The 21,486-nt window shown below is 42.5% G+C and overlaps 1 protein-coding gene across 1 annotated transcript in view; it reads left to right on the plus strand.

Moving 5' to 3' along the window:
• ADARB1 (adenosine deaminase RNA specific B1) overlaps positions 1 to 21,486 on the plus strand; it is an 80,049-nt gene that overhangs the window by 10,453 nt on the left and 48,110 nt on the right. The window contains exon 2 of the mRNA XM_062002349.1: positions 13,514 to 13,550. The gene's annotated coding sequence lies outside the window, so the exon portion shown is untranslated. The remainder of the gene's footprint in view (positions 1 to 13,513; positions 13,551 to 21,486) is intronic.

Below are 21,486 nucleotides of genomic sequence, written 5' to 3' on the forward strand. Positions count from 1 at the left end.
TGATACTTCTGCAGCCAGTTTTGCCAGCCCTCTTAGAACTGTATGTGGCTTCTCTCGGCATCACTGGTGTCCTGGCTCTTTCAGCGTAAGCCTACTTCAAGTTCAGAGTTGTCCTTTGTTCTTTCGATCTGTTCTTTCCTTAGTAACTCATTCAGTGACTTTATTTTAAAAGAAAGTTGGTTTTCCAGTCTCAAGTGAGCTTCTACTGATAGCTGTGAGAATATTTTTGAAATAGCTGCTCTTGATTGCTTTGAGTGAATCTGGAAGAGACTGGAAATACAACATTTGATTCTTGCAATAAAAGCTCTGTTGAGGAATATGGCTATTGACTGTTACTCTCTTGCCAGAGTATCACCTGATCTATAGGACTGATTGGATGAAACAGCCTGCATTGAATTCTAAAGGAAAAAAAAAGCAATATTTTGAAGGTCACAGCTTTTATAGAAAGTAGGGAAAGGAATTGCTCTCCTGGTAGCTTTCAGTATAACATAGCTCCTTAGCATTAGCTGATGTTTTGGCTTTGCTATTTCTGCTACTTTGTGGCTTCCACATCTTCCTTGCCTTGTTCTAGTTGTTTCTTGCATAGGTTTGCTATGTTCCTATAGTCCAAATGGAACATAAATTGTAAAACAAACATGTTAATTGAGCCAGGATAGTCTCTTTGCCTGGGAAGAGGTAGGAAGCACTAACTCTGTCCATTTATGTGCAGGGCTTCCTCTGATGAGGAGACCCAGAAGAACAACTAGATAGTGGACTGTACTGACAAAAGGTGAATTGTTTAAAATGGAATACTGTACTGTGACTGTAAAATATTTTCTGCTCTTGTTATTAAGCTGTAACAGTCATCTTGTGTGAGTCCTAACTATGCCCATAACTAGCTCTTTGCCTGCAGAGCACAGGGACAGGTTCGTGATGGTTGTTCTGAGATGTATGTAAGTCTCTCTGATGTAGAGGTATGGTAACTGTCCCATGACACATGGAAACAGCACATCCCTCTGAGCAGTCAGAAGCCTGCAGAAGTTTGGGAAAGTGAGTATAAATGTGTATTTTTGCATCCACTGCTACTTAAAATGCATACAAACTCCTCTTGCTCTATCAGTTTGGTGGACTTCGGGTGTATGTCGTTCTGGCAGTACTGTTAATGAATACTGGGATGGTGGAATAGTTTAGAATAAATGACTTTTGGATCAATGTTAGAAGGCTGCTGGCATTCTTCTTGGAGGTTTTCACCTCACAGAGCTAAAGTCTTGATTTCTTATTTATTGCATTGTTTAGGAAACAGCTAACTCCCTACATTTCTGAATAAATATTTTCCTTTTTACTTCACAGAAAATGTGTGCAATATATTAATACCTGTAAAATAATTGCATATATATCTTTTATGTTCAGAACTTTGTCCAAAATAAAAATTTTGGTCTAAAAATAATTTAGATACAGTAAAAAGACACTGAAGTAGCATGATCTACATTCTACTCAGTAACATGTTTTCTTCACATGTGAACTGGCTACATCCTGAGTTAATTGCTCTTCTGAGTTGGTGTGCCAGGAGGATGGAGAATTTCCACCCTGTGGTCTGTACAGAAGCACTACTTGTCTCTATTAATCTCTTGCTGCTTTAAAATTCCTGGAGACCTATGATGAGTGATCTTTAGAATATTATGTATGTGTTGGTGTACATGTGGGATATGGCATAGATGGAGGAGGGATGTGGTGGTGGTATAGGTGTGTATGTGCCTTGTTAGGTGGGGAGGATGGCAGTAGTATCTTGTACTGCAGCAAACAGCTTGGGTGCTGCTGCAGTGCTGTGGTTTTGGCTGGAGTGGAAATGCAACCAAGCAGAGGGAAAGAGACACATGGCTCTCTGGTTTCCAGCAAAGTTGCAGGGAACCTTCACCTTCTTCCCAGGTGAAGGCTGGCTTCACTCAGTTTTTCCATCTGTCCTGCTGGGGGGCTCAGGACTGGGTGCTGCTTAGCTGCTGCCATCCTACAGCATGCATGGAGTGCTTGGCAGCTCTCCTCCTGTTCCTCCCGAGGCCACTTGGAAATGCTTTCTGAAAGGCTGTAGAAGAATGAAGGCTCTCCTGTCTGATCCAGTGTAGTCTTTGCTCTGCCATCATCAGCCATTTGTATCAATTCTGCCTGAAAAGCATAGATTATCTCTTGCTTTTCTATAAAAAGTCCCGTTTGGTTCTGTACAGCTCGCTCTCCCTGAGCTGATAATTGCTTCCCTTGTTTCCTCTCCCTCCTGTATTTGGCAGAGTCATACCCTGTTCTGTGAGACAGAGCACCTCTTGGGAGACTTCCCTTGAACTCCCGATGGCACGTCTCACCTGTAGTCCTTTCCTGTTTGCTTTCTGCTTTGACATGATACCAACTTGCAAGAGACTTTGAAGATGGGCAGTGTCATGTATGCAATTTTGCCATGCCTCCTGCAGTGACAAATCCCTGCTATAAATAATTGTCTTGTATTGGTAAACTGTCACCAACAAAATGTTCCCTCTGACAGGTCTCTGTCCTCTTTTTAAGATCTCTCATTCTGAAAGTTGCCATCATCTTTGCAGAACTAGTTTATTATGGTGTTCAATCAAATACTGTACTGATCTATATTTATCGATATGAGTGGTGTTAACTCTAAGTCTGACGCTTCCTCATTTGACTGATGGTGGTGACCGCTACAAAAACCATGCAGTTTCTTGAGGGGGAGACACTGGCAAAAGCCATTGGAAAATCTGTGTGAGGTCAGTAGTCCTGCTTCTAACCAATGCTCTGCTGATGCACTTGAAATCTCTAGTAAACTGCTATTGTTGACCACTGAGGTCCCATGGGGTATGTGATCCTCGCCAAAGCTTCTCATTCTGCTGTAACTTGGCAACGCTTTCTTTCTGGCCAGTCTTACTCAACAGTTGGCTCAACCAATATGTAGAGGAAATAATTCCCATTCAAAGCGGGTTGTCTTTTTCTTCAAAAAATAATTTTTACATCTTCCACCATAAATATTTCCCCAGCTTTCCCAGTTGTCACAGTTATAAGGCTGCATTGTGTATGAATCAGCACTTCCGTGGGTTCAGAATGAAGTCCTATCACAACAAAAGGCAGCAGCAGCCGCCATATAGATTTCACACTGCCTGGGAAATAGAGATATTGGCAGCAGCACGGATGAAAACAAGCCCAGAAGTACTGACACTGAGGAACCAATGTCACAACAGGAAAACCCCACCAAGATGTTGTAATTATGCTAAACTATAATAAAAATAATATTTGAAGCTCAACATGTGTAACCGAAATACCATTTATCTCAACCATTGTTAAGACTTAGATTTTATTAACTCCATGGGGGTAAAAAACCCTGTGGCTTGTATTTTTGTCCTTTTTTTTAAACCAAAATTTTGTCAGCTCTCTCCTCCAACATGACTGCTAATAGCTGTTACTGCCATAATATAGTTTTGTGAGCAGCCACCAGTTGACTCTGACCTCCTGCTTTCAAGGGAAAACTAAAGAATTTGTAGAGGACTATTGTATACAGATGCATAAAAGGCAGAGAACACTCCCTCATTTCCCTCCCTTCTCCCCCCCAACCCCCAAAGAAAAGTCAGGAGACAGCTTTTGGCATAAGAACCAAGATATTAGCTAGCTAGGATCCAATTTACACTGGAAAGTGGCATTTACTGTGATAGAGAAGTGTTTTCTCTTACTAATCAAAGAGAGATTCATCCCCGAAGTTCCCATGAGGTTATAAAGACTTGTACTTTGGAGAAGCAAATCACCTAGCTTTTGTGGAGTAATATTTATCTTCAGGCCCTGCCATTTCATTGTTTCGATTTTGGGGATCATCTGGATCCTGTATTTGGGTTTTTGCTAAATGTGCTAGACAGAAAATCTGCAAGCTATGAACCATAACCTCAGCATGTGCTGAGCTCTGTGTTTTTAATGTTTCCTTCTGTTTTTGTTGGATTGACTTGAATGTTGGTAGTTTGAAATACAAGCCAGCCTTTGCTCCACTGGGAGGGGAAAAGCACAGCCCAGTGGTACATGCCTGCTGAGTGCCAGCCTGGCTCTGACTGCACTGAGAGCTGCAGCAGGCCCAGACATGGGGAAGCTCCTGGCACGTAGCTATAGCTGTAGCAGGTGTTGCTGCTGGGTAAAGCTGGGCTGCTTGGAATGCTACCAGAGAAAATCACAAGTGACATGGGAATCTTCTGGCTCTGGGAAGCTGTGTGGCACTGGACATCACAAACACAGGGCAAGGTGGGGTTTGGGGTGTCAGGTGAGAGAAGCATTTTGTATTTCTCAGGGATAGTGAATTATTCAATCTTGCTGTGTTTTGAACATCTGTGTTTCTATTCAAGATTACAGTAGGGAGAGCAAGTCTTATGAGGAGCAGCTGAGGGAACTGGGGTTGTTTAGCCTGGAGAAGAGGAGACTGAGGTGACCTGATCACTCTCTACAGCTCCTTGACAGGAGGTTGTAGTGAGGTGGAGGTTAGTCTCTGCTCCTGAGTAATGAAGGATAGGACATGAAGAAACGGCCTCAAGTTTCTCCAGGGGAAGCTGAGATTGGAGATTAAGAAGAAATTTTTCCCTGAGAGGGTTGTTAGACACTGGCACAGGCTGCCCAGGGAGGTGGTGGAGCCCCCATCCCTGGTGATATTGCAAAGCCGTGTAGCTGAGGTGCTGAGGGACATGGTTTAGTGGTGGGCTTGGCAGTGTGAGGTCAGTGGATGGACTCAATGCTCTTGAAAGTCTTTTCCAACCAAAATGATTCTATGATTCTACAGCCCTTGAATCCATTTTTTTTTCAGCTCTAGTTTGTTTTATGGTTTTTTTTTTTTTTTAGTGGAACTTTTCAAACACAGAAGCAAAGAAAAAAATTGCATTGTATCTGGAACTTTCATCACTGACTGATTAATTCTCCCACTCTTAATTATAAATAGTTTCAGATTTCTCTTGCTAGGAGATTATTTGGGGCCACTTTATATATTTTAGTTAGTAGATAAAGTAAAGTATTTGTACTCTCATTAGTCTTATGCCTTTGGCTATCAGGAGCAACTTTTAATACTCAGCAAGAGATGTTGTATTATCTGAAAAGGTATTAATCAAACGTTATCTCAACTCAAAAAGACTAATGAAGAAGAATGTGTGAGTTACCTACTGACAACTCAGCCTATGAGGGTAATGCATCAAAATGGTCCTGTAGTCACAAGTCTCTACCTTGATACAAGTTTTGTTCTGGTTGCCCTCAGCTGTGGTTTCTGCTGAAGAATCACAACATACATGGCTTTTTCAAACCTTTTTCTGCATGCAAGTAATGCAAGCCAAGGGTCTGTTGTAAACATGCCGTCCTGACCAGCATCCTCCTTCTCTCTTGCTCTTCACCTGCCCTATTCAAACTCTACAGGGTTTTTTCCTTTGCTAGTCTTGTCAGGCTCAGGAATGTATTACAATTTCTTGAGTAAGAAGGTGGTAAGCACCATTTCTGCACAACGTGGCTGTAAAATGTCTCATGCTCTGTGATGGCAAACACTCTGCCCACACACCAGAGTGGTGATGGAAGTCAGATTTTACACCATAAGTGTGGTTGGTGGTGTTTTGGGTTTTTTTTAACATACAGATATTTAATATTGCATAACACAAGGAGCTACTCTGGAAGGAGAGATCCCCGAGAGCCAGCTGCAGCTGCCACGTCCTGAGGGAGGCTTCCAGAAGCTCGGAAGACTGACTGGGAGTCAAGCCCTCTCTAAAGTTAACTTTAGTTTCTTCAAATCTGCCCATATTTGTAGTGGGGGAAAAGCAGAAATGTGATTTTAGAAGTGAAGGATAACACTTTTGTATTTTTAGAAGTCCAGCAGCTGGTTCTTGCAGAAACACTGCAATGGTGAGACACACTAAAAAATCCTGGAAGCTGCTGCTGTGGAAATGCAGACTGTGGGCAAGACTTGAGTTACAAACACAGAATGCTTTGAGTGTGGCCTGCCGAGGCTGCTGCCCACATGCTGCAACTGCCTGAGCTCAGGCCTCTACGGGGAAGAAAGATGTAAGATACAGATACTGTGTTTTTGGCTTCCAGCTTGTGTGATCCCCTCTTTCCTCACCTTCTGTGGCAGGGAAGGGCCATTGGGTGCCCACAGGTGGGGCACAGTCCTTGCTTGTGATTGAGCCTCAAAGCTGGGCTGTGAAAATAGCTGTGGTTGGACTGGATTAGTGAGGCAGAGCGGTGGGAGCTGGTACGTAAGTGATCCTGTAAGTAAGAAAGGGCAAAAGTTACATCTCAGTGCAGCCTTTAGCAACTCTTCTTCCCAGCTCCCTTGGAGCTTAGCCCTTCTGTCCCTGCACTGCCCCCCTGCAGGCCCCAGCTCTGCCTGGTGTGGGTATGTAAGCATAACCAGGGAAGCAGCAAGAAACTACTGACCGGAAATGTGATTTCCAGCTAATCAGGCCCCGGTGCTTTGTTCAGGAAAACAATGTGATTTGGGTTTCTTCCATGGTGCTTTAACTTCCGTGTGTGTGGAGTTCCTGTAATGTGCAAGTTAAAGCCAAAGGATTAAAGAGCTCTGAAACCCTCCCACACTAAAGCCATAACATGTATTTAAGTAATAATAATAATAAAGCGTGCAGTGACAGTGACCACAGCCTGTTGCTTGAGCAGGGCGATTGCTGAGATGGTAGAGGCCTTTGGGTGCCCTGGCTTTTGGTACACGTGTGCAAGCCACAGTTTCTGTTTCCCCAGTTTAGTCTGTGCTTCCTGGCTTTTTGTGCATAGTGGGTGCAGTTTCATGCTGTTTCTCCCAGTGGGGGAAGCTGTTGGCAAGCTGCAGGCTTAGGCAGGATGGTTAGCATTGCAGTTCATATCAAAGGCTAAGCCTAAAATGTGCACAAACTATGCCAGTGTTAAGTTCTGTTTCTGACCTGTCCATTTCTTCTTGGTATACTCTTTTTACTAAAGTTGCAACACCCTCTTCTGCTGTTTAATCCCCATATAGGCTCTCCTATGAAGACAGACTGAGGGAGTTGGGGTTGTTCAGCCTGGAGAAGGCTCCAGGGAGACCTTGGAGCAGCCTCCAGTCCCTAAAGGGGCTGACAAAAAACCCAGAGAGGAATTTTTTACAAGGACATAAAGTGACAGGACAAGGGCTGATGGCTTCAGACTGGAAGAGGGGAGATATTTAAATCAGATCTTAGGAAGATCTCATCCCTTTGAGGATGGTGTTCAAGGCCAGGTTGGATGGGGCTTGGAGCAACCTGGTCTGGTAGAAGGAGAACCTGCCCACAGCAGGGACTTGGAATGAGATGAACTTTAAAGTCCCTTCCAATTCAAACTGTTACAAAGGCTGGACTCGATCTTAAAGGTCTCTTCCAGCTGAAATGATTCTACGATTATGTAAACCACAATCAAGTTCTATTCTTCTCACTGATAAAACAATGAAATTAATTGTATAGGCTGCATAAAATAGGTTTTTTTCCTGCAGTCATTTTTGTGTGTGGGTATGCCTATGCCCCTTGTCAACAGGAGGGGTTTTTTTAGTCTCCTTCATGTCACTTGTCCTGTGACAAGTGCAGACAGGTAACTCTAGTTTCAGTGCTCTGCTTTTAAATCCAGCAATAAATCATGTTGGTTCTTCAGGCTGCAGAAGTGGCCTGGGAGCTCTGAGTGAGGTGTGTTTCCTTATCAGGCACTACTTGATGTGCATGTACTTCATCCCACCTTTGCTGATAACTGCTCTGTCTCCCAGCTCTCTTGGCTGACACCTGTTATAGCGGGAGCTGAAGGCAGCTGACAGCAGCGGCTTGGCAATCTCGTCAGAAGTCTGTGAATAAGGTGTGTTGTTTCAGAGGTCCTGAAGTGGTGAACTATAAGGACCGTAGGGAGTGACTTCCCATGGTAAAGCCTAGAGAAGATATTTGTGCATCCCTAATACAGGATATAATCTCATGGTTTTGAAAGCTGTTAGACTGAGTCACAAGTACTTTGCGTCTTTTTACTAAACATTAACAATTTCTGAGACATGTTTCTGAAGCCTAGTGTTAAGGTACAAAATCTTTGTACGTAGAGCATCTCTGCTCTAGGGAGGAAACAGGGATTAAAATAATCAGCCTGCCACGTTCTGAAGTCTTAAAAATATTACTGCTGTTCACATGAGGAAAGGTTTGCATTCCTCTTGGAGACAACAGCTTTCAGTAGCTTTCTCAGTTGGTGCAGGAACGTTGGTTTCTTAGTGAAGTGTCTTCCAGTGCCAGAATTGGTTGGTGCAGCAGGGATGGGTGGACTGCCCCATCCTTGCTGGTCCTCCAGCCCAAGTTCTTCTCCACGGTCTGTCTGTGGTTTCAAAAGTTGCTGCTTATTCTCAAGGTTGCACTATTGTACTATTCCAATTTGACTGACATGTAAAACAGCTAAATGAGTAATGTTAAATGTATAAATGTTATCTATAGTGAAATCATGAAAAACAAGATTAAAGCCTAGGTTCCCCTGAAGACATTTATGGTAGTTTTGCTCATGTGAATAATTCCTTTGGCTTTGGTCACATTCTCTTCTAAGACATCCTCTTACACATGGGATATCATGACCCTGTAGGAAGGAAGAGTGGCATTAAAATCTCTGATTTTAAAATAATGTTCTCTAATGAAATACAATATTGAGGTTTAAGGCTGTCACAAATAACTCATCAGCAGGTTGTTAATAGAATTTCTAACATAGAGGACCACGAATTTAAAAGCCAGAAATGAAAATTTCCTTGCTGGTATGACATGAATATGTGAAAACATTTTTGGTGAATGTCCCTATTCCTCCTTCCCCTGTCTGTGACAGGAGGAAAATGCTGTATTAAAATGACAATTTTCATTAAGGAGACCAAAGCCCAGGTAGCTCTTCACAGTTGGTCTGTAACAGGAGATACCTTTCCCTTTGGAAACTGGTGGTAACAGTTGGAAGCCGGAAAGATGCCTAGATGAGAGACAAGGTGATAGTATAGAAAAATGCTGAGGGCCAAGTTCTAGAAATTAAATACAACCAACCAAAAAATACCTGTCAGATGCATGTGCTTCGCTGCTGGAGCACATTGGCACTTGCCAGTCAGTTCAGGCTGGAGTAAAGGTTTCTTCCAGCTGCTCACCTTAGTCTGGGGTTGAGAGACTAAAGCAAGTTTATTTTAATTAATTAAGCTCCTAGCTCCTCTGGTGCCTAGGGAGGGTGCAAATCAGTTAGCCAAAAACATGACTGTGTCTGCATGAAAAATATACCGTCTTCTGAGTTTCTTGCCTAACCTGCCCATGAAATGCATTGACAGCCTGCATCAGGATGCAGACTAAGCAAAACTGAGCTGAACAACGCAGCTGACTTTATGCCTCTAAGCAGTGCTATTTCCTGAGCTGGGAAGGGCAGAAGGTACTGGATTTAACATACCTCTTGTTTTTGTCATGTAGACATGTGCAGCTGAGATGCCTCAGCAGCTTACCTGTGTTTTTTCAACACCAGAAAAGTAAAATAAATAGGAAAGTAAATATGTAATGGATGAAAGTAGTGGGTTTTGTCCTGTCCAAACAGTAGTGGTCAGTGCCTCCAGACAGCTGCCTTGCATTTGGGTGGTTCTTGCAGATTTGTGCCTTGAGATGGGACCTACTGTCCCTTGTGGGTGGGTGTTTTAGACGTCTCTGTGATTGACCATCCTTTTCCCCCCGAAATGTTACAGAACTGAATCAATGTTTCTAACATCTTGCAGATTTAAAATAGGTTGGAGAATGACTGTAAGTTATTGGAGGGGAACATGGACACATTTGTGTGTGTGCCCAGCACAGGAGTGCCTGCTCCCCTTGACTTCTCCACTGGTGTCACCTGGGGCTGCAGCTCTCCATGGAGGAGCCTGGCTGGGACATCCCATCCTCTGATCCCATAACCTGGGTCCCTGATCATCTGTACTGAAGGAGGTGGGCCTGGGATGAGCTGATGGCTCATGGCATGGGGGCAAGGTGGTGTTCAGGCAAGGTGACAGTGATAGCTATGGAGTTAGAGTTGCCAGACCCCCGCTACTGGCTCAGCCAAGGAGACCTCCAGTCCCTTCAGGGAGGGAGATTTTCATTGCATAAGAAAAGCCCTGAAATCTTTCTCCTTTCTCAAATATTTTAGGACTATTTGTTGATCAATGAAGACCTCAAAATTATAGCTGGATGCACTTCTCAATGCCTTTCAAAAGGCTGACAGGTTACCTCTCAGGAGCTAGAGATGCTGTTTAATAACATGAGATGCAGCCTGTGTCATGAAGTTGGTTATCAGATGTCTGTTTTGATTCTCATTGCCTCAAAACATTTTCAGTTGAAGTTTAAGAAGTTAGTATTTTCAGGAAATCCTAAATATCCAGCATGATGTATTCTTCAAACGAGTTTCAAGGATCCTTTGCTGCCCTGGGCGAAATTGTGTTGAGGGTGTTCCCAAACATTTTTTTTTCCTTTTTTTTTTTTACTTTTTAGTTGTTATTCCAGTCATGTGATGAAAAAGAAGAACTCGTCTCAGGCTTGCTTTTGAACTCTTTTACTCCTGTCTGTGACAGGAGGAAAATTCCATATTATAATGACAATCGCAGTTTTGTGAGGGAAGCAAATGCCAACTGGGTGACTGGCACAGCTATCCTTGGGGCTTGTTTCCTGACATTTGTATGGGACTAAAAGTTGTTTTACTGTTTTTTTGGGAAGTACTGATGTGAATTTTTTTTTCATCAAAAGGGTTTTCAAGCCCTGGCACAGGTGGCCCGGGGCTGTGATGGAGTTATCATCCCTGGAGGTATTCCAAAGCCATGTAGCTGTGTCACTGAGGAATATGGTTTAGTGGTGGCTGTGGCAGTGCTGGGTGAACAGTTGGACTCTATGAGCCAACTTCAGCAGTTCTGTGATGGGGAGATACTGCAGGGAGGTACTGAGCTCGTAGAGGAGCCCATTCTGGCAGGCAGACACTGATCTCTGCAAAAGGTGGTGGGGAAGCACGATATGACTTGAGCGAACCTTGAAGTATCCATCATCTACCAGGCAGAGCCAGGTGGGACATGGAGAAGATGTGAAGTTTGTTTTTATAATGGCAGTATTTCTCTTTCTTTGCTGTTTAGTGTCTTTACTGGTTTAAGGTGTTGCAAGTCTTATTTCTTTCCTTCACTCATCTTTACCGCCCACGACCTTTCAGCAGTGACCCTAGTTTTGTCAGCCCGTGCTTGCTGGTAGAGGTGGGTTAGTGCCAGACCACGGGCTGTGGGCTGGAGGCTGGTTCTCAAGGGCAGAGTGATTTCCTGCTGAGTGAACGCCCTTGGAGCCCCAGGCAGGTGTCTGCACACATACATGGGATTTTGCCCCACAGAAGCAGCACCCGTCCCTGTCTGGGCAAGCTGGTAGCACCCGTCCTGCCTGCCCTGCCTGCTGCTTTTCAGCTCTTTCAGTACTGGCTTGGACTGCTGGGGTTTGCCAGACAGAAAACTAAGAGTTAGAAACATATCTACAGTGAAAATTCGAGTTATTTTCTAAGTAGGATGATAAAACTGTTCCTTATGTGCCATGCCTGTGGGCTGGTTCCTACCCTGTCAACTGTGTGCAGCTGTCAATATGTAAGGATTTTTTTGTGCTTAGTGGTGAACTTATTTTAAGTTCCAAGTCTCCTGAACTGTGTTTGTTTGGAGCTTAAGGAATTACTGGCTGGGGTAATATATAGGAATATAATTTCTAAAACAGCTCAAAGTTCTACTAGTGCAAAAACGCAGTTAAAGACTACAAGCAATGTGTTGTCTCTGGTTTAATTGTAACTTTAAAGCAATGTTCATGTAGAAAGGGAATTATCAAAAAGTCATTTGAAGAAAATGATTTTTTTTGGTAGATACTGAATATTGGATACTAAAATTTCACATCACACACAGTTTATAGCTCATCCAAGGGTTTCAAAGAGTGTTTGTTGTAGATATGGGGCTACCGGCTTGAGAAAATATTAAAGGGAATGGTAAATCATCATGCTGTAAATACTGTATCCTCACTTGGTGGGCTCAAGTATAGGCCATTGCAGCGGGAGAAGCTGACTTCAATTGACACTGCTTTGAGCTTTGTAGGCATTTTTACAACTTCATGCTAAGGCCAATGTAGTGTGGGTGTATTTTTCTAGCTTGCTGGGAAATTGAAATGTCTTTGAAAAAAAAAAAAGCAAGTAATAGAATCATAGAATGGTCGGGGTTGGAAGGGACCTTTAGAGATCATCTAGTCCAACCCCCTTGCTCAAGCAGGATCACCTAGGTCAGGTCGCATAGGAACATGTGCAGGCAGGTCTTGAAGACCTCCAAGGAAGAAGACTACACAACCCCTCTGGGCAGCCTGTGCCACAACTTCTAGTATATAGACATTAAATATCGTGTCAGATCCTTTCGTGTCTAACTTGCCAACTCTAGTGTAATCTATGACATACGCATCCAGCAGTTTGCACTGTCCATAGCTGCGCTGTGCATGTTGTACCACTTAAATTTAGGGAAAGCTTTCATAGAATGCCAGCACCCTCTTGTGGGCAGTGTTTGAGCAGAGAAAGTTTATCTTTTCAAGGTGCACATACCCAAATCCTTCACAGGTATGGATGATGTCCTCACTGTGATTAACTGCTGGACTGCCTGTGGGCTTTTGCAGAACACAGCCACTTGACTGAAAGACTGTTTCTTTGCTTCTGTGATTTGCTGAACCATTTTAGAGTAGTGAGTCTTCACACTCATAAAGTCACAAATATTTGTTTATAACTAGGAAGTTATCTGGGAAAATCAAGCCGTATGTTCCTGACTGAGCAGCTGTGCAGTTTATAGGTATTCATGGAAATAAAAGGCCTTTTTTTTGTAGCATTAGTCCTTCTTGTTATCCTGTATTCTTCTTACATTACATCTGCTGTTTCTTTCCCACCCAGCTGCTGGTAGCTGAGGGATTTTTCCAGTTTTGCAGGCATTTCAGGAGAATGCGAGCTGATGCTGGTGGTACCAAGAAACTGGTGTTTGAAAAGAGTGTTGTAGTATGATGTGTCATTTATATGGATTAAAATCAACCACTAAAAAATAAAATTTAAGATCTATATTAAAAAAAGATTCCAACAAGATGACAATTTGAAATGTGCTTACAGGATAAGTTGGCTGTGCTAACGCAGAAGTTGATTTTAGTTTTAAGCCGTTATTGGCCAGATTTTTTTGCTGACTCTTTCTGCTACAAGGTGCAGAGATTGCAGATTGAGTTCTGCTAAACAGCTGCTTCTACCTCTGGGATGTTTCTCCTGGCCCCAACTACTAATCTTCAGTCTTGAGATTTGGTTGGGTTTTTTTTCACCCAGCCAGGAATGTCCAGAGTTGTTTCTCCCCCTCCCTTGGCTGGGGTTACAAGGGAGTTGGCTCTATGGGTGTGTATATGTAACATATAGTATTTTTTCTTACAGAAACAGAAAATTTGTCCCTTTTAAGGTCAGGAGTGTCCATTTGTAACGCACTTAAGTTTGTTAAAGGAGAAAATGCTAACTGTGTTTCCTCTTTCTGCAGGTTGCCGAATCAGCATGTGTCTCTAATAGTTAAAAAGGTAAGCATGCCACGTTTGCAAATATATAGTGAGATTCTTTGTGTTCTGGTTGATGCATTCAGGTCATAACTTGGAGGGGGAAATTGATGTGAATGTATTTAAAGAGTTATTTGTTGTTTTATATATGTTTGTCCACTGAATCCCTTCGAAGATATTGGATCGATACAGTTTGAAAATAGAAACAGTACAAAGAAATATCTATCAAGTTGATGTACTTATTACACAGAATTACTGTCTGCAAATTTGTGTCCAGTCCATATTCCTTAAATAAATATGCAAAGCTGGCAAGTAGGACCTGAGAGTTTACTGAGTGTTTGAGCCAAGCTTGAAAAGCAATAGTGGTGGAAATACGTCTGATTTGTAAGTCAGCCTTCTAACACCAAATGTCACCCTCCCTGCATGACCCTTTTAAAAACTGGTTTTTGATAACATAACTTTGAGGCTTTTTAACCTCTTTTGAAAGTATTTTAATTTTTTCTTTAATTAGCCATTATTTTCCTTAGCACTACCAGCTAACTACATCTTGCAGAGAATGATGGAAATGCTGATGTTACTTACTGGGGGATATAGGATGCTCAGTTTTCTTCTCTGAATGGTTACCACGTTTTCCTTGGAAGCACATCTTACATACATTTCTGACTTGCATGGGTATTTGAGGAGTCCTTCAGAAATCATGTGTGTTAAAAACTGGAGTTCAGTCCTCAAATTATGCCAGGATACAAACATAGGATACAAACGTCATAATATATGTTCCCAAGTAGTTTAATGTAGAATAAATCTGCGAACATCCTAAGTTATTTTTAATGTGGAGCTAGGCTTTAGTCTTCTTTGGTCAATGGAGTAATGGATGTAAAACTAACTGTGTAGTATCACAGTAGATGGTGCTGTTGGAGTGGGTTTAATCACCCAAGGTGCTGAACTGCTGCGGCATGTAGTATCAGAGCTCTTGGGGCTCCTGCTGTGCAGCCAGCAGCCTTGTGTTTTTAAAATTTGCTCTGCCAAGCACATGCTCAGGCTGTAATTAGCCTATACAAACTCTAGTGGATGCTACTAATTTATATTCATTCTTGCTGCAGTACACAAAACCTGAGGGAAAAGTGCTATTGGCCTGTAATGCTTGAAAAGGGCACGAACTGTATGTATGTATGAAAAAAAACCCCAAAACACTTAAAGTACTTACAAAATCTGTTATGCAATTATTTCACCACAGAGTGTATAAAATAAGCTGATAACAACGGCCATATCTGTAAGTAAGTGAGATTTTTCAAGGATGTGTTTGGTGCGTAGAGATTTTCATATATTACCAAAAAAGTTAGTTTCTTTGTGTTCTGTGGTCAAACTTCTTCTTGTCCTCTTTCTCTGTTCCCCAGAAGCTTTCCAACTTTTATCTGATCTGAAGTGAGTGTCATGAGTACCTAAGATGAGACAGATTGTTCCTGTGAGTTTTGTGAAGAGCGCCAGGGGAAGGAGACACTTGCTAAGTGCTGTATCAGGCAGAAGGGCTGCACTGTGGCCTCTAGCCTCCTGGTGCTAGGGCACTTAGAAAGGAAGGGACTATCGGTGCCACAGCTACAGGGTCTCCATGTTGAACTTAAAAATACTCACAAAAACCTGTCTTTCACAAGCCAAAGTTTGTTTATAAAGAGGCTGGAGAATGCTGCAGTTAATGCAGACATTGAGAAGAGCATGGGAAACAGTTATAAAGGATGCTGAAGGCACCTGGGTTTCACACACTAGCATGTTTAAATGTTTCCTTGCTTGTATCTCTCCTTGTTTCTGAGATATGCATAAGGCTGATGCCACACCAAAGACTTGCTCTCCTTTTTTTAATAACAAAATAAATTGCCTTTCCACACGGAGTAGCAAGGATGTCTTCAATGCTGTCCTCCTAAGAAAACTGTCCTTCCTTGCCCCTTCCACTTCCCAAAGAGTTAACTGTCACATGTGCCTCTCGCGGTGGGTAGGGAGGAGCTGCAGCCGGTTCATCGTTGTTCATCGGCCAGCGCATCCATCGGTGTTCAGCGGGCCAGGGCGGGGAGCGCGGGGGTAGCCCTCCTTTCGGGGACACATCGCTGCCTCGCTCGGCGGGGCGAGGGTGTGCAGCGGGCTGGTGTTGGGGGCTTAAGCGTGTGCATGGCTGTTCCTCTGGCCGCGGCTCTCGGCATGGGGACCCTCCTCAGCGCGGCCCGGCGCCGCTGTAAGCGGAGGCGGAAGAAGCGGTCGGAGCGGAAAGGTAGCGAGTGCTTTAATTGCCGGGCGGCTGAAACGGGGCGGGGGGTCGTGAGCGTGGAAGCTTTCAGGTGAAGTGTGACCCCTCATTGCTATTGCAGTGTTTCAGTACGGGTTTGTAAGAAATACAGTTTATAAGAAATACTTGGAACAGCATCTTCCATCCCCTCCCGACATTTCATTTCACTTAGTCAAAGTTCGGAAGAAGAGCACTTTGTAACAAATACGAAACTTCTCTAAAGCTGCGGCTTTATGACTTGTATTCTCTTCTAATAAGCCGTTTATTTAATCTGGTTTTGGGGGCATATATGCCATTCTCTGTTAACATGCAACTTTGAGTAGTCAATAAGTTTTCCTTTCAGGATATATCTAGTTTTTCCTCGATGCTGAGTGTAAACAAACATAGCTGTTAAAAGAGCCATTTACAGCTTTGTGTGTGTGTGTACAGTGAATACACAGAATATTCCAACAAAAGGAACACAAATTAATTCTTTCTTCTCATGTAGTGCACACTTGCTATAGCCAACATTTAATGAAAAAATCTTTCAAGTAGTCTCTTGGGGAAATAAAAGCAAATAGCGTTGTGTTGGCTAGTGCATTTTTAAGTACTTCTGGTGTTCTTGTCTTCAGAAATAGTCTGTGGGAAATACAGACTTCAAAACCCAGAGAGGGTTAGAAATGTCAGTATACTGTACTTTTTCATGACTCCACTTAAATTAGCATACACTAAGCTGTTGTTTTCCTGTTTGAAGTGGCTGCACGTATACCTTTAGAAAAGGGGAGATTTTTGCAGTTCTGCTTGTGATCAGAATAGTGGAGGGTGGGCTGCTTTGCAGAATCACTTGACTTCGGTTACTGTACTTAGCTAAGAGCTGGGCTTTGGTTTGTCACTGCATGTTACAAGCAGATATCCTCTCTACTACCCCAGCATAGCGCAGTTGAAACCTGAATTTATTTGAGCAGTATACCTGAGTTCATGCAGCCAAGAACGGTCCTATTCCACATGTTCTATGCTGGATATGCACTGACCCAAATGAACTTATTAATATTTATGTCAGTTATTCTTTAGCGTTATTTTTGAAAGCTCTGTAACTCTCTGAGCAGCAATGAAGCTTTTTCCTTTTATTTTTTTTCTTCAAAAAGAAAAGTTTTTCCAGTAATCTTGGAGAGTATTATTCTACTTTTATCACTTGTCCCAAAGCAGGTTTTTAGGATCAAAACCTGAGAGTTCATTCACAGCTATTGTCCAAGGCAAAGGCACAGCTTCAGTGGAGTCCCTTTGGAAGCTGTCCTTGCTCAGATGTCCCCGATGATTACCCAACTTCGATGCTGATGCGATGCGGAGGCTTATTCTGCCTGTGGGACCTGAGAGGTTTCTGGATGTCTGTTGCTGAATGGATCATTTACAGGCAGCAAATGAGTTGTTTGTTGCAGTTTGCTGCATTATGAAAGCTGCTTCAAGTCAAGTTTGGAAGGTCAGAGAAGTGAAAAATGCTGTTCCTTCTTCAAAGAGAAATGATATCTGAATTATTCTGTAATATTAATGATTTCAGAAGTAACCAAGCATGCCTTGGCAGGAGAAGAAGCACCTTTCTGTAGTGATCAGCTGGGTTCAGAATCCCTTTTCTGAAAAAAAAATCTACCTCCAATTTCTGACAGCATACATAGGTCCTATATGGAAGGACTCTTAAAAATCTTTTTTATTAGCTAATTGTGTACCTCTGGAAGCCAAGGGACAAAATTAAAAAATCCATGGACTGCAGTGGGAGCAAGTTTGGAAGATCACTCTCCTGGTTAATGTGTGTGAAAAGTGGTAATGAGTTAGTACTTAGCTGGGGCAGAAAGAATTATCTCCTACATGTTATCAGTACTGCTTAAATGTTATTCCCTAGAAAAAGTAGATGTTATTTGGACTTGATCAATAAGTAGATCTAATTAATTCTCTTCAAAATATTTTTTGACTATATGGAGGTGGTTGTTAGAAGTGAGTTGTAATGGAAATCATCTATAAAAAGCACACGGCCTTCTTGCTGTAGTGATGTGCTTGGGATAAGAGAGTCATAATGAAAAATACACAGATTCCCTTCAGAGCTTCCCACTCACTGACCTCTTAACAGAGACCTTGGGGTGCTTTACTTCAGGTTTTAGGCATCAAAGTCTTAGCCTTGGTAGGACAGTTCTGGAGTAGGGCCGAGTAGGGTCAGTCTAGATCACTTGAGCCAAGCAAAGGTAGGAAGTCTGGATGCTTGTTGAATCCGTGAACCGAGGATCTGCATTTGTTAGTATACTAAAATAATACATACATGTTAGTAGTTCTTTTTCTAGCTCTTCCCTGCCTGGGAAGATGGTGTGCTCATGGCTTTGTATACAGTGGTAACACACTTTGTTGAGTTGAAATGTAATGATGGAATCATGTAGATGGCACAACCCAGACCAATATGCTCTTCTGAAACTTTTCCTCTCTGTGCAGTTCCAGTTTCCGTGCCTGCAGCACAACATCCATGGACCCAAAGCACGGGGAAGCACAGGTTTACTAGCCTGGAATCTGTGCTAGGTGACTTCTGCAAAAAAACAACCAAACAAAAGAAAGCAGGCCAGCAAGGAGAACAGCATGAGGGTAATCCTCTGTTGCAGTCATGGATGCTGGAGGAAAGCTAACTTTTTCTCCAGTGTATTTTTTATAAGGAAAAGTTTGGGAAAAAAATGTGGTCATTCATTATATGCCAAGAATATGTTTAACTCATAAATATATATAGTTAAACATTAAAAGGATTGAAAAGCTTTGTTAGTACATGTAGACTGATGGCTTAGTGTCCTTTGGCTGCAATATTTATTACTCTAGCATTGCATCCTGTATGCACCTTGACAACTCTTCTGTTAACTGGCCTTCTTCCTGGATGCTAATTTTAATTGAGGCTTCCAAAATCTATTTAACACCCATATTTAAACTGTAAAAAAAATAAGGTGTATATTCTGTCTCTTACAAACTTTGGTAATACCAGCAACATGAATTTATACTGAATTTATATAACTAATTATGCAACTTGAGTTCCTTCTAGCAGACAGGAGCTTACTTTTCTTCTGCTTTGAGCTGGAGGAAGAGGAGATTTGACTGAGGGAATGTGATGCTGAGCCCAGGCTGATAACACAGCTCCTTGAGAGGGTGTATCTCTGGTACAGCAGGACCAGGCAACTGTGCAGCCTTTCTACCTTCTGCCTGGGCACAGGAGGGTCTGAGCAACTCCAGAGTAATTAAAAAGGGAATTGACCAAGTCTTTTGTCCTTGAGCATGGCAGTGGTGCTGCAGGAGTAACTGGAGCTAGTTTGATGTGCTAAATAAGGTGACAGTTATTTACAAGTTCTGTTGATTACAGTCAAATAATTTCCTCTTAATAGACTGGAGTTATGCTGATGCTAGATAATGCAAATGTGGCAGTACGGTCAAATATTTCCTTACCAGCTGTAGTACTTCTGCAAGAATATCGGTGATTTGTTGACTATTTTTTTTGAGGGGGGGCAGTGTCTTTATGCTGTCCTTCAAACCAAGGCTAAAACCAATGGAAAAATTAAGCTAGGTCTGAGTTTACCTAGCAAAGCACCGAGATGTGTGCTTAGAGTCAACAGCCATATAAAAGCATAGCTTAATAATTACCTAAGCTTTTAGCAACATCTGAGTAACAACCAGCACACAGACTAAGACGTCTGCTGTGCCAGCTGCCCATCTTGTGCTGCCAACTTGGCCCCTTTTCCTACTCTCTCTCCAAATTTGGGCAGCAGCAAAATTTTGAAAACTGGGTTTGTTAAGACCATGGTGACGCTCCGTCTGGGCTGTGAGGGGTAAATGCATCCGAGCATCATGTTTCTGAGGGCAGCAAATCAAAAGGAGAGCCAAATTCTTCCTATTTTTCTTCTAATTCAGGCTATGACCTAGTACTTGCATCATCTCTCTCGGTGACACTTTCACTTGACTCTGGTCACAGATAAGAGTTTCCCAGCCACCTACTCATGCTTTTAGTCTTTAGTGTAGATGGTGGTGTGGACTTCATAAAAATTGATCTGTAGCTACCTGTTGTCTTTAGGAGTACCTCAACTGCTTAAAGCCTTTAAAGAATTTTATTATCTTGGGAGTGTGGGGGTTTTTTTGCTGTCTCATATGCATTGAAGTAAGTAATTGTGAAAAGAATCTTTATTGAAAAGGAAAATCAAATTTTCAACGACCTTCCATGTCCTTTCTCTAAAAATTAAGTAAACTATTTTCCAGAGAAATTTATCCTGAACTGATACTCATAAGCTTAGAAAACAACACCTTTTGGAATATAGAAGCATCTCACTTTTAAAAAAAATATTTGAACTACTTTTTAAACAATAAATATGCTTTGGTTTCAGTTAATAGTTAGAAATATTTATTATTTATCACTTTGGTTTTGTTGTCTAATCAGTTCAAGGGAAAGTGTACTAAGTCTTCACACTTGCTTCAGCTCTATGTTTTAAAAGCCCAGATATGGTTAGTAAGTACATATAGTTCACGTGTGTACACATGTACAGTGTAAGGTACTGGCAGAGGTAATTTGAAAACATGTAAGCATCCCATTCCTGAATTCAGCATGGTGTATGATAAGCCAAGGCTGATTGTATGAAGTTCAGGAAGGCTCAGTGCTCAATGAGTCACAGCCACCTCAGGCAATGCTACAGGCTGGGGCAGAGGAGCTGGGAAGCTACCTAGAAGGAAAGGGGATTGATCTATGGCCACCTGAAGATGAGTGTGTCCAGGTAGCCAAAAAAGCCAAGGGCATCCTGGCTTGTGTCAGCACTCGTTTGACCAGCAGGATCCAGAGCCAGTGGGCTGTACAGGGCACTTGTGAGGCTGCACCTTGAGTGCTGTGTTCAGTGTTGGACCCCTCGCTCCAAGAGGGACATTGAAAAGCTGGAACATGTCCAGAGATGGGCACTGGAGCTGGGGAAGAATCTGGAGCACAAATCTACTGGGAAGTGGCTGAAAGACCTGGGGGTATTTAGTCCGGAGGAGGATGAGTAGGGAGACCTTCTCTCTGCAACTCCCTGATGGAAGTTACAGTTGACAGGACATGAGGAAACAGCTTCAAGTCGTGCCAGGGGGAGTTTAGATGGGAGATGAGGAACAATTTCTTCCTCAAAAGAATTATCAAGGCCTGGTGTAGGCTGCCCAGGAAGGTGGTGGAGTCTCCATCCCCAGAAGTATTCCAAAGCTGTGTAGCTGTGACTGGGGGACATGGTTTAGTGGTGGCTCTGGCAGTACTGGGGTAATAAGTGGGCTTGATGAGTTTAAAGGTGTTTTCCAGCCTCAGTGATTCTGTGGAGATGTTGCGGTTTGATTCTGATTCTGAAATGCCTTGTTGGTCACTGCTTGTTTGTCATGCAATACACGTCATCACGGTGAAGTAAAATACCAGTGCTTTCATGATGATGCATAAACATTGTTTTTTGTAGCCTTTCAAAGCCAGAATTTTTGCCACAGCTGCAATTTAAATATATGTTGACTGTGGTATCTGAGCTGTTTATCTACTCAGAATGAGTGTTGCTGCTTCTGTTACTGTAGAGAAATGTTTCCACTTAACTGCTGTACGTAACCGTGCATAATACTGTCCATGATATCCATCAGAGATAATCTGTTTGGTGACAGTTTGAGTATGCCAAGATTTATAGCCTTACTGGTAGTACAGAGATAATT

The sequence above is a fragment of the Colius striatus genome, chromosome 9 (genome assembly GCF_028858725.1).
Source record: "Colius striatus isolate bColStr4 chromosome 9, bColStr4.1.hap1, whole genome shotgun sequence".
In the NCBI taxonomy this organism is placed as follows: domain Eukaryota; kingdom Metazoa; phylum Chordata; class Aves; order Coliiformes; family Coliidae; genus Colius; species Colius striatus.